The sequence below is a fragment of the Lycorma delicatula genome, chromosome 9, assembly GCF_047948215.1.
Source record: "Lycorma delicatula isolate Av1 chromosome 9, ASM4794821v1, whole genome shotgun sequence".
NCBI classification, from domain to species: domain Eukaryota; kingdom Metazoa; phylum Arthropoda; class Insecta; order Hemiptera; family Fulgoridae; genus Lycorma; species Lycorma delicatula.
The window spans coordinates 2,551,280-2,563,403 of NC_134463.1; the positions used below are offsets into that span (position 1 = coordinate 2,551,280).

The window sequence follows — 12,124 nt, forward strand, 5'->3', positions numbered from 1 at the left end:
CATCTCATGAACTAGGGATCCCCCGATCAACAGTGCACAAAATTTTACACAAAAAACCAAGGTTGCACGTGTATAAAATTCAGATATTGCATCATCTAGCGCCAGATGGGGGCCCTCATCGCACTACTTTACATAAAGCATTCTTGAAAAGTATTTTATAAAATAAGAAGTTTTGCCTTACTTTATATCTTAAAATCACAAGATTGGGATATTATGAGTTCTAAGAAATATTTTATGGAATGGAAGCAAGGGCAATTAAGAAAGGCATTAACAATTGATTGGAAGCATTACTAGTGTCTTGAAATCAATCTGGTTCTATAAAATTATAATGAAGTGCTCAGAAGAATGAAGAAAGAGAAAGAAGTGATCAATACAATTAGGTTAAGAAGATTGTAGTATCTGGAACATGGAATCAGAGGCCACAGGTATATCTTGCTGCAAATTACCATGTAAGGAAAAATACAAAGTAAAAGAAGATGTATTTTTTTGGTTGGACAATTTGATACAATGGTACAAAAATTGGCCAAGCGTAAACTTAACACAATACAAATAAACAGGAATAAAATATGAACGCCATGAAGTAAATAATAACAATATTAATGAATTAGAGTAATTAGAAAAATGTTACAATAACAATTTAAAAATAAACATAAGTTAACTGAAATAACAGACAAACTTTAAGATGATATTTTGTTTAAATTATTAGAGAAGATGCAGTAGAGCTTATACAGGGTTCATGGTTTATGAAAACTATTAGTACCTCAATTAAAGGAGAATTTGACAAAGCTTAAGTTTCATTTTCTTGGCACGTATAATTTAAAATATTTTTTATTTTTAGAAGAGCCCTGGTGTTACAAGTACCACCAACAATATATTATTTATTATAAAATAAAAATGATTCAATAAGGCTAAAATATTATTCTTTATTTTCTGCTTAGATGAATTCAGTTATTTGAATTATGTAAATGTTTAATAATAATAATATGTATAATCTTGTAAAATGGATATGTAATAATTTTTATTTATATATTCACTTTTCAAACAATTACACTGTTTCTACCTTTTTCTATATGAAAAATTAATTTTGTAAAACAAAAAAAATTGCCAAACTCATCCAGTAACTTCTGAATGAAAAGCAAAGATGCTATTATGCTACCATCCCATCTGAGACAATAGCTGAAAAATTGAATTTCTTTATGGCTAGATGTCCTTCCTGAACCCAATCTTAACACAGGTAATGGGGTACAGAAATATACATTAACAGTAGTTAATTTTATTTTGTATAACATTTTTTTAATAATTTATTATCTCTTTAATATTATTAATTTTAACAATACATTTTATTAGAAGAATTGATGATATAAAGTAAAATCATGAATAAACATAAAATTAAATAATGGAAAAAAAATAAAAAGCATATACCAATTGCACAAACATCATACATTGGGCAAACACGAACTACAAATAATAGCATACCAAATAAATATTGCTACTTGGTCATTTAGCAAACAAAAACTATTTTTAATACTAATAATTTGACTAATTTAGTATATATATATATATATATATATATATATATATATATATATATGTGTATATAACTAGAACTGTTCTTTTTAATCAAACTGAATATAGTAATTATTTTTAATTACATAATAAAAGATTTTTTTTTGGCAAATCAAATTAAATTTAATATAGATTTTTCACTAATGTCAAAATGTTTTCAACTGATGTAGAAATTATCTTCAGGAACATTAATGTTAATGTTTTTTGCCAGAAAGTGATGTTTATACCACACATTACTATGTTCCAAACATTAAAAAAATTGAAAAATACAGTACGAAAACAAAAAACAAATTAAATAATCGGCTGTCACCATAACAATTTATTAGCCACCTCCTTTTTATAATATGACATCCATGGCGATATCAATATTTTAACAGGTTATAAGAATCTGAACTGAAAAATATTAATTTTATGCATGCAAATACCTAAAGATGATAATCTGTAACATATACAAGATGTCACAATGTATGACTGACTACACAACAATGTCTGCCAAATCTATACAAAAATTACAGAGGTCATAAAATTGTAACTCTGTGCAGCAAATTATTTTATTTATTTTGTGTATAATTTTTCATCCATTAACAGGATATGTTTTATCTAAAAACAATATTAAAAATTACAAAAATGCGAGTATGATTATTATTTCCAAAATCTGAACAAATCTAAATACACCTGCATTGATTATAAAAACTTACAGATGAATCAAAATGTAAGAACTAGAAGTAATAATACTAGAAAACGGTAAACAAAAAATATTTTTTTACTAATATTGTTTCTACAAGAAAATTTAATTTTTAAGTAACATGAAGTCAAGTTTTAATAACAGCTATACATGTGTAATATTATAAATAAAATTAATTTAAATGATTTGTTAATTGCAAACAAAAATCATGTAGGTTAGCATTTGCTGGTACATAAATAATTTTAAAAACAAGTGATGGTGATCACTTGTTCAAAAAGTGTTCTGAATATTCAAATGTTGTACTGAAAATCTGAAATTCAAGATTGTAGTTGTTGGCGTAGGACTATTACTGGACTTAGCGTTATATTTCAAGGCTGTACGAATTACTACTACTAAAGAATACGTTCGTTGAACATTTTTTCCAGTCGTAAAGAATTGTAATTACATTAAAAAGAATTTTACTTTTTTTTTAATAATAATAATATAATTCTCATGTTATTTTCTATTTATCCCTTTCTTGTCATTTTAAGTTAAAAACAGAAAAATGTTTTTATTAGGTTTCATGTTTTTATGTTTAAATAAATATAAATGTTATTTAATTATGTATTTGATTTATAAAGTAAATAAAGCGTGCCAAATGAAACAAATTGTCATCACAAATATTAAAAAAAAAAAAAAAAACGTTGAACCAATGCTGGCTGAATACTGTTCAATACTTTTGAAAATGCTGGCTCAATACTGTTGCAAATACAGTAGTGGAACTAACTCTGTATAGGCTATTCAGCTTACATGTGGAATATTTAAGAGGCTCCATCTCTGGCAGTTACCATGCTAACAAAAGAGAACTGAAACGATAAATTTTAATTATAAACATAAATTATAAAAAAAAAAAAAAAATGTAAGAATTATAGCATAATAATTCTGCTAAGACTATGGATGTATAGATTAATTTGAACATTAATTTAAAAGTAACAGACAAGAATACTAACAGATGAGAAAATAGACAGTACATTGAAAGTCAGTTTTCTTAAAACTTGAATTGTCATTCAATCGTTCAGTTCATTTTTTAATCTGCATTGAGAATAATCGCATTTAAGCACACAAATTGAGAACAAGTTTTTACTTATTTTAGTGGAAAAATGACAATATTATTACTGTCATCCACGAAGAATCCCATTTGAAATTTCCTATTATTTAATACCTACCCATTAATACTTACATAAGCTCAGCATAAATTTGAAAATGTTGGAGACAAAGCAGGAGGGGTGTGATCAGGTAGCTAAAAACTTGTACTTATGAAAACAAATTACCTATTGCATAGATATTTAGAAAAGAGCACTACAAAATCAACCAAAAAGGTATACACTGGGTAGGAAATACCAGAAAGAGATTTTAATAGAATTTGAAATTTATTATAAGGACAAATGCTGTCCTTCCAAAATAACTTTATATGCTTCATGAAATAATTTTGAGAAGGGTGAAATTTTGTAATATTATTCTGATGAAACACACTCAAATTTAATGGCCTAGAATAATCATGTATATGGATCTAACTGAAATCATTGTATAATTATAAGAAGAAATTTAAATGTACTTTGGGTTCATGTTTAAGGTGGGATAACAAAAAAAGGTGATTGAGTCCATAAGCGATACTTTGAGATACCTTGTTATTCCTGAACTAATAATACTGTGTTTTGTAGCATAATACTCACAATGTTTAGTAAAATTATCTTTTAACTGTGCTCTTAAAGTTAAAGGCTACCTTGATCAAATGTTTCCTGAATAAGTAGGATGCCAAGGCTTGAGAACTTGTGATATTTTTTGCACTAGGGTGTCAAAGACATGATACCCAATTATTTCCTTCACATCCAAATGATCTGAACTGTTTCCAGCTGATGATTGAAAACATAGTTGATTTTATAAATTAGTACAAAGTTTATTGAAAAATATGTAACAGTGATTAAATGCTGTCATAATGTATAAGGGGAGAAGGATAACAATTTAAGCATTTTCTTTCTGTATTAAACATGTAATTATAAAAAAAACTTTTTATTTTTTTATTAATTATCCTCTTATTAGTAACTGGGGAAATTAACTTTAAGCCCACCCAGTACAATCAGGCTAAATAATACTTGGTAGACTACAAAATCTCCAGTCAAAACTTTTCTTTTTTGGCATAGTCAAGGCTTTGAATAAAAATAACATAGTAACTAAGTTTACAATACTTTATTTTAAAATTACCATACACAGTAGAGGCAGTATGTATAATGTACTATTTCACTTAATCTGTGGCTTTAAATGACCTGTATCATTACTACAGTTATATAGTAAACCAAGTATAATAAGAATAACAAAGTAGTAATAAGTAACAGTCACAGTTGCTTTCTTTGTACGCAATTATGTTCTCTACACAGCCAATCCCTATTGCAAACAAAATGAAAGCATCACATTAAAGAAGATTAGATGTAAACTGCATTTGACTAGTTTAAGTATGAGGTCCTATGCTACTGTGCATAGCCAAGAAGCAATAAAAAACAATTATTTTTCATCCTACCTTTTAATATATCTTACAAGGAATAATTGTTATTCTAATGGTACACAGTTCTAATAGTTTTGTTTCATGTTAGGTTATTCTACAAGATATTTGCTTTTAATCAAATAACAGAAGATTTACGATGTCTAAAATTTGAAATTTCCAATTTATGCCAAATGATATGCAATTCACTTCCCCTGAAATAATTTACAGACAAGTCTTTAAATCATACTGCATGGATTTTTTAAGAACAGTTCTGGTTAATTTAATATGATATATATATACTAAACATAAATTACTATAATTAATAAATGTTTTATGTAAAATAATTATAAATGATATTTACTGTTACTGTTAGGATTTTACAGCAACAGAAAACTTTAAATCTCCTTAAGCTAATACTGTTCAGGGATAACTACATGTGTTATTGTAATACTTAAACAATACATAATATTTTAATATTGTGTATTTTTTTAATAATAACAATTAATATATGATTTAAGAATGAATTGTAACCATCTTTAAAGTTATGTTTAGTACTTTTATGTAAATTACATAAAATCACTATTTCATAATTAACAGTTTGAATAATCATGTTGATATAGCATAAATTTAAAAAAAATTTTTACTATACAATATTTAGTATAACATTTTTTCACTAATAAAAAATCAGACAATAAATCTTTTTGACTAAAACGCTATAATAAATTAACTCACTGTAATAATAAGATGTAGATTATTAAAATGATGATAATAGTAAGGTTACGTTTCTGATTGTAAATTAGATTAAGTGTAATACAATCTTTAGGCCAGTTTTAACAATAATACTGTACAATAAATATTATACAAATACTACATTATTATCTAAAAACAAATAATTTCATCAATTATATTTATTTCAGTGGTAAATCCAAAAAAAGAACCAATAATATTATCCTTAAGAAAAATCTTATTGTGCTAAAAATAATTTATAGTAAATATATCAGTTCTAGATCAAGGAGGAATCAGCAGAAAAAATATGCAACCTGAATGCTAATTAATTCTACTTCATTAGGTGTGACATATTTTCTGCCAACTACCTTTTTAAAAGATGTGTCTGGTTATACACCAGACTTAAAACCAAAATTGTATACAAATAAATTCTTAAATTTATTATTATCATCGGAGATAAATTATTTTAAAATTACATTGTATTCTTGAATAATATATTAGTATAAATTTTTTTTTATATTACTTTTGATAATTCACTTTTTAAATTAGTAAGATTGTATGGTATCGGGCAATAATGCATACTAATCTGATATTTTGAAGGGATTACAGCCTCTTTAGGGTTGATTGGTACTCCTCTTCTACCAACAAATTTCTTTATCCTAATTTATTCTTCCCTGGTTAGGAGCAGAGAAAAAATTATTTTCAATTACAATACGATAAACATGCACACAAATTTATTATAATTATTATTTTTTAATTTGATACTGTAGATGACAAAATCTGGTTAAAATTAAAAAAAAAAGCTGCTAATAAAACAACTTGAAACCATTCAGGTCTGAATAAATCAGCCTGCCAGAACCTGATCTAAGCTGGATAGTAATTCAAGATATTAAAAATATTTTTTCCTTTGAAATAAATTTAACTGAACATGTAACATATATGAAATTAAAATTATATTTTAATGCAGAAAAACTTCCCTAATTCGTCACCAACCTGAAATTTTATACAAATGTGAATTTAGCCAAACTTATACATAGAAATGAAAAGAGAGTACATTTATTTTATTTCATTAGGCCTTAATTTTTTATACATTATTTCTTACATCTTTCACTGATAACAAACATTGCAAAGTAATGCTGACTAATTATCATTTGCATCTAAAACTGGGCTATTTATAACAATTTGTAAAAATTAACTATTTAAATATAACATCTGTTTTTTTATGATCTCATGGTGTATAGTTGTCTCCTGCACAGCTCTTGTGATTTACTACCGTAGTTGTGGTTTTTATTTATATCCTCGGTTTTTGTTGGTGTTAGTTTTGTTTATTTTGATTTGTTGTTTGTTTCGTTTTATTGATTACGTTTTGTCTTTGTTTTTTTTGTACTTTTACTGAGTGATATCTGATTTCGATGGGTTTCGGGGTATGACCTCACCCATGGGCAATGAATTTCTTGCTTCCACTGGGAGTGGGATGACTCGTAGACAAGGAAGGGCAGTCCAAGTACCCTGGGGAACACTTTTTGGGGAAAGTACGAGTGACCAGCCTGAGACTTTGGATGTAGAGTTGAACCGATTACTGGAAACTCTCCATACGGTGGCTAAGAGGAGGGAGGACAAATATACTGCACAGTTGCATTGGCAGAAGTGTTCATTGACTACCTCTTCATTGACAGATTGTGACAATTGTTGTGATATTGATGACCTTGGGAGTGATTTCCTTGAAATGTTGGGACCTGGTTTGGCTTCGGTTGTATCGGCCCCCTTGGCAGATCAATATGTGGATAGGGTGGATAGGAGTGAGGAGCAACCGCCGGCCAAGCAGTGGTTGTGTCTTTCTCCCCCCCCGGCTGTAAGGGATGAAAAGAGTGCAGGGGGGATAGCCTTGGCTCGTTAAGCCTCAATGGGAAGGGGGTGATAAGAGATATGTCTGATAGACAGCAACATGAGCCTCGGGACATGAATGATGTGGCCAGGATGGAGGACGTATCTACCGGACTGTAGGGGATGAATTCCTTACTGCCTTGCCAGAGTTGACTGAGCAAGTTCAGGTCCTGGGCCGCCTTGTTGCTGTGAATGTAAACACCAAGGTGGAGATAAAAGAGTATTCTTGGCACCTGAGTGCTTCCATTAGGTGTGTAGACAGTCTCAAAGTGGGTACTTCAGGTGGACAGGGTGGCAACACAAACAGTCATTGTGTATACCCGAGATGGTCAGCGCTCTTATCAGGTGGAGGATGTCGCTACTCGGCGCCTGTTGAGTGTGGCAGCTAAGGTATTCAACAGCCCTTCAGAATTAGCCGAAGGACATTTTTTGGTTTACAGAGATAGTGGAGGACTCAGATGGTCTTGAAGGAGTTTCACAGGCATGGGTCCTCAACCTAATGGCAGGTCGAGGTTACTGTCAGCAAGCGCGGGTTATGCAGAGGGTACTATGGATCAGGCTGTTGGTCCGCAATGACAAATTGAAGGTGAGGAAGGTGGTGATAGAATGGTCCAGTACTGGTTATTTGATGGGTGAATCTTTCGGTTACGGAAGGGATGGTTGCAAGCCTTTTGCAGTCCATCTCTCAGATCGTTGCAGCTGACAGTAAGATGTGTGTTTCTGCAGAGCTGCTTGTAGGGTTGGTTAGCGCATGTGCCAGTTGCAGGTACAGTTGGTGTGCATGTACAGTGGTTGCAGGTGTGCTGATCGATTCTGATTCTTTGTGCACCTCGACCGAATGACGGTGAACAAACACAGAAGGGAGGTGCCCTGGAGAGGAGGCCGGTGGGGCTGCCTACGGCTACCATGGTGGCGAAAGTGGAGGAGAGGTCCTATGCAGATCTCCTTAAGATGGTTAAGAACAGTGTGTTGCCGTATATGTGAGTGGGGTCCTCTTGTCTCATAAAGGTGTTGGCAAGGATCTTCTCATTAATGTATGAGCTGAGGGGAAAACTGTGGAATGGTTCTGACAGAAGAGAACTGAGAAAGATGCATGGTGTCACAGTGTCAGCAGGGAAAGGAAGCAGGCAGGTCCACGTTTTGGTGAAAGATGTGATTTCTTAACTACCAAGGAAGAAGATTTTGTTGGGGACTTCCGCCGAGTTGTGGGCGAGAGTATAATGGTCGAGGTGCTTTCGATGTGGCCGGCTTTAAGGGCCACTCAGGTGGTGACGGTGCTCATACCACCCATCATCCTTGCAAATAAATTGTTGAGGGAAGGTCGGGTCCAGATAGGGTGTTGCGGCAATCTGTGAAGGAGCATTGTTTTCACTGTTGACTGTTGAGGAGTGAGACATGGAAGTCCTGCAGTGGTCCAGATAGGATCGGGCGGTGAGGCAGGGCCCCTGAGGAAGGAGTGTGTGAAGGCAGCCAGATGTCCTGCTTGAAATGTGCGGGGGGCACTTGCTTGGAGGTCTAGACTGCAGGGCTTCGATGACAGCGGGAAGATCATGTGCTGTGACACTGTGGGCAGCCTGGGCAGTTTAGGGCTAGGACAGCCCTGTTCAGGAGGGATGGTATGCTCTGGCATCCCACCTTTGATGAGTGAATAGGGATTCCTTTGGGGGCCAAATGGGGATGTACAAGACCGTAGTCCCAGTGGGGGGATCCCTCTGGGGTCTCCTACTTGAGGCATGACAATTAAAGATCGAGTCCCGGCTCTTCAGGTGGTGATGCTGGTAATGGCTTTACTAGGCCTGGCAAAACCACATGAGAGGCTAAAGGCCATGGCACCTCCCAGGTCTGTGTAAATAGCTTGACTGTGGGTCTGGCCTTGGGAGGCGGGAAAAAAATATATATAGCATTTGTAACAACAGATAAACACATTCAATAGAATGATATTTATTATTAAATTTAAAAGAAATATGTCTAAATATAGGTGCAACTGAAAACTAAATGAAAAAAAAAGATGCTACTGTCATTTAATAATGACAAAATAAAACTACGTCCCTTAAAATCAAAATAAAAACATCTATTGAAGATAATACAGGGAAGAGAGAGTATAAGTCATTCTTGAGAATAAATAATATATGTAAGTAGATGAAATTCACATCTCAACCATCTGCAATAAAGAAAAAAAACCGAAATGATGACGTTTATACATTTAGTTAATTAATTCATTTATTATCACATCTATAGGCTACTGTCCAATTACACCTTTTTAAAACAAATAATTGCAAATACAGTAAACCTTACTTTTTGGGATGAGAGTTAAACTTTTTAGTGCATGAAAAATGCCTAGTCTGACTGGGATTTGAATTAATAACATCGATAGTAAGGTACCAGCTTCCTGTAGAAAATAAAAAAAGCTACTTAGTGGAAAATACAATAGTGACATTAAAAAAATAAAACTTTATAAATAAAAAAAGAATAAAAGAAAAAAAACATTATTTTATAAAAAGCATTCTTTTTTTAGTTATTTGCAAGCATTCTAATATTTTTAAGTACCTTATATTATTTTTAACAGGCTTAAACAAATTTTTTTTTAATCTTTTATACTTTGTATTTTGCCTTCAGTTAAATAAAAAAGTCATACAGTAACCCTGATTTCCTTTAATGTTAATGTAAAAATAACTAAATGTAAATAATACATTTTCTGTAAAATTATGATAATGTTAAATTACTGCACATGTATTTTTTTAATGAGAATTTATTATATACATGTATTTATCATATTCCCATTTTGTCACTCACATAATCCTAAAGCTGACAAAGTATGGTGGTTTTATAATACTTTTATATGCAGGAAATTAAAACCCTTTTTAAATGACATCCTATCAGTGCATATTGCCTGCTCTGGTGATTATAAAACTTCTTTACAGCAATGCTAAATACAATCTTCAGCTTTTTACTTTTTGTCAATAACTCAACATAAATATATATTTAGTGACTAAAATATTAATAGTAAAGTAAAATATATTCCTAGATATACACCGTTTAATAACTATTTTAATGAACCTATGATAGTCATATACAAAATATTAGAAAATATCATTAAGATTGTGCATTTGTTGTGCGACAAGTTTACAATCTTAACAATACCTTTAAACGTTACGAGTATTTTTTTTGACTAGAAGTTTGTCAACTAGTTAAACATAGAAAATTAGTCACAAAAGAGTCTGCCTTGTACTTTTATTATAAATGATCTGAGCTTTTTTTTCCATTAAATAAATTTCTGAAAACAAACAAAATATCTCATTTAAAATTTTTACTTTTAAATGTCAGTCTAACTGATTTAAGTTTTGGTAAAATAAATGTTATGATTTAAAAGCAACATGATGAACTGGAATTTCTCTTTTCATCTAAACTATAGAAATGTTTACATAATATAATTTTAAGAGTTCACACTTAGAAGTTTTTAAATAAAATCTATTTGTTACTGTTTTTAATTCTCAGTTTTTAAAATATGTTTAAGTTTTATGATTTTTTTACTATTTTTGTCAATAATTATTATTCCATGGTCAAATTCCTATTCTCATACTTCATAGATTACGCATTACCAATAATAACAAAATTTATTTTGGAAAAACAAATTCTGAATAAAACTGATTTGTCTTGTTTTTAGTATATTTTATTATTTTCCCAATTATTATTGATATTTCTCAAGTAAATTCAAGAAATTTACCCATTCATTTATTTTTAGATTAAAAAACAATAATGTACTTGAATTAACATTCACGAAAATCAAATATAAAGTGTTTTAGTACTTCCTATATTTATACTTATTGCTTTATTTTTTTTCATTTATTATATTAATAAATTTTTATGTTATAAAAACTATTTTTTTAAATAGATTTTGTTTTGTTTTCTTACATGTTTCCTAAAATTAAGCAAATTCCCATAAAATTATTCCATCATGATTTAACCCATTTTGTGTAACAATTATTCTTATCAGAAATTTGGTCAGATTGTGAAAGTGTTGCGTATGAGTTTTACTTTATTTATACTAAAGTCCTAAATAATCTATTTCAAAAGAAATGTAGGTGCCATAGATTTCACATTATATAAAAATCAGCAATTGTCTGTATTCAATCACGTCAATTTTTAAAAAAACTTTTCAAGAATTAAATAACTATTTTAGATCATTCTGTCATAAAGTTAATATTTGTATGCCAATTACTTGCTCTTTATACTAATAAATATTACCTAAAACACAATCTTATGAGTAAAAGTAAATTATCAAAAAAAAAAGAAAAAATGTAATGAAAGTAAAAAAAATTAATAACCTATTCATATGCACAAATATAAATACAAAGACAAACAAGTTTATTAATATTAGCCAATAACACCAATAAAGCACATTATTGGTATCTACATTTTGTATAAGAAAATTATCAAGACACTATAAAATTTGTGCTCTCCAGGCCCGATCACAAATATAATACAAAATCAATTGATTTTAATTATTACTATTATTATTATTATTAAAAATTGATATAAAGTACTTAGAACAAATATTAAAAAAAAATTAATTCATTATATTGTTCACTTATTTATACAAGTATATATGATAATTACAACTTACATTATATTAATTGTAACTAATTTCAAAAGTTAATCATTTACAACTAATTATTAATTACTCCTTATTAACAAAGAAAATCTAATAAATAATGAGGTTTATAATAAATGTTTTATTTGTATGT

At 29.9% G+C, this 12,124-nt stretch overlaps 1 protein-coding gene across 1 annotated transcript in view; it reads right to left on the reverse strand.

Moving 5' to 3' along the window:
• Nucleotides 1-1,254: 1,254 nt before the first annotated feature.
• LOC142330269 (uncharacterized) overlaps nucleotides 1,255-12,124 on the reverse strand; it is a 41,827-nt gene continuing 30,957 nt past the window's right edge. Inside the window, exon 4 of the transcript XR_012757746.1 lies at nucleotides 1,255-3,096. The gene's annotated coding sequence lies outside the window, so the exon portion shown is untranslated. The remainder of the gene's footprint in view (nucleotides 3,097-12,124) is intronic.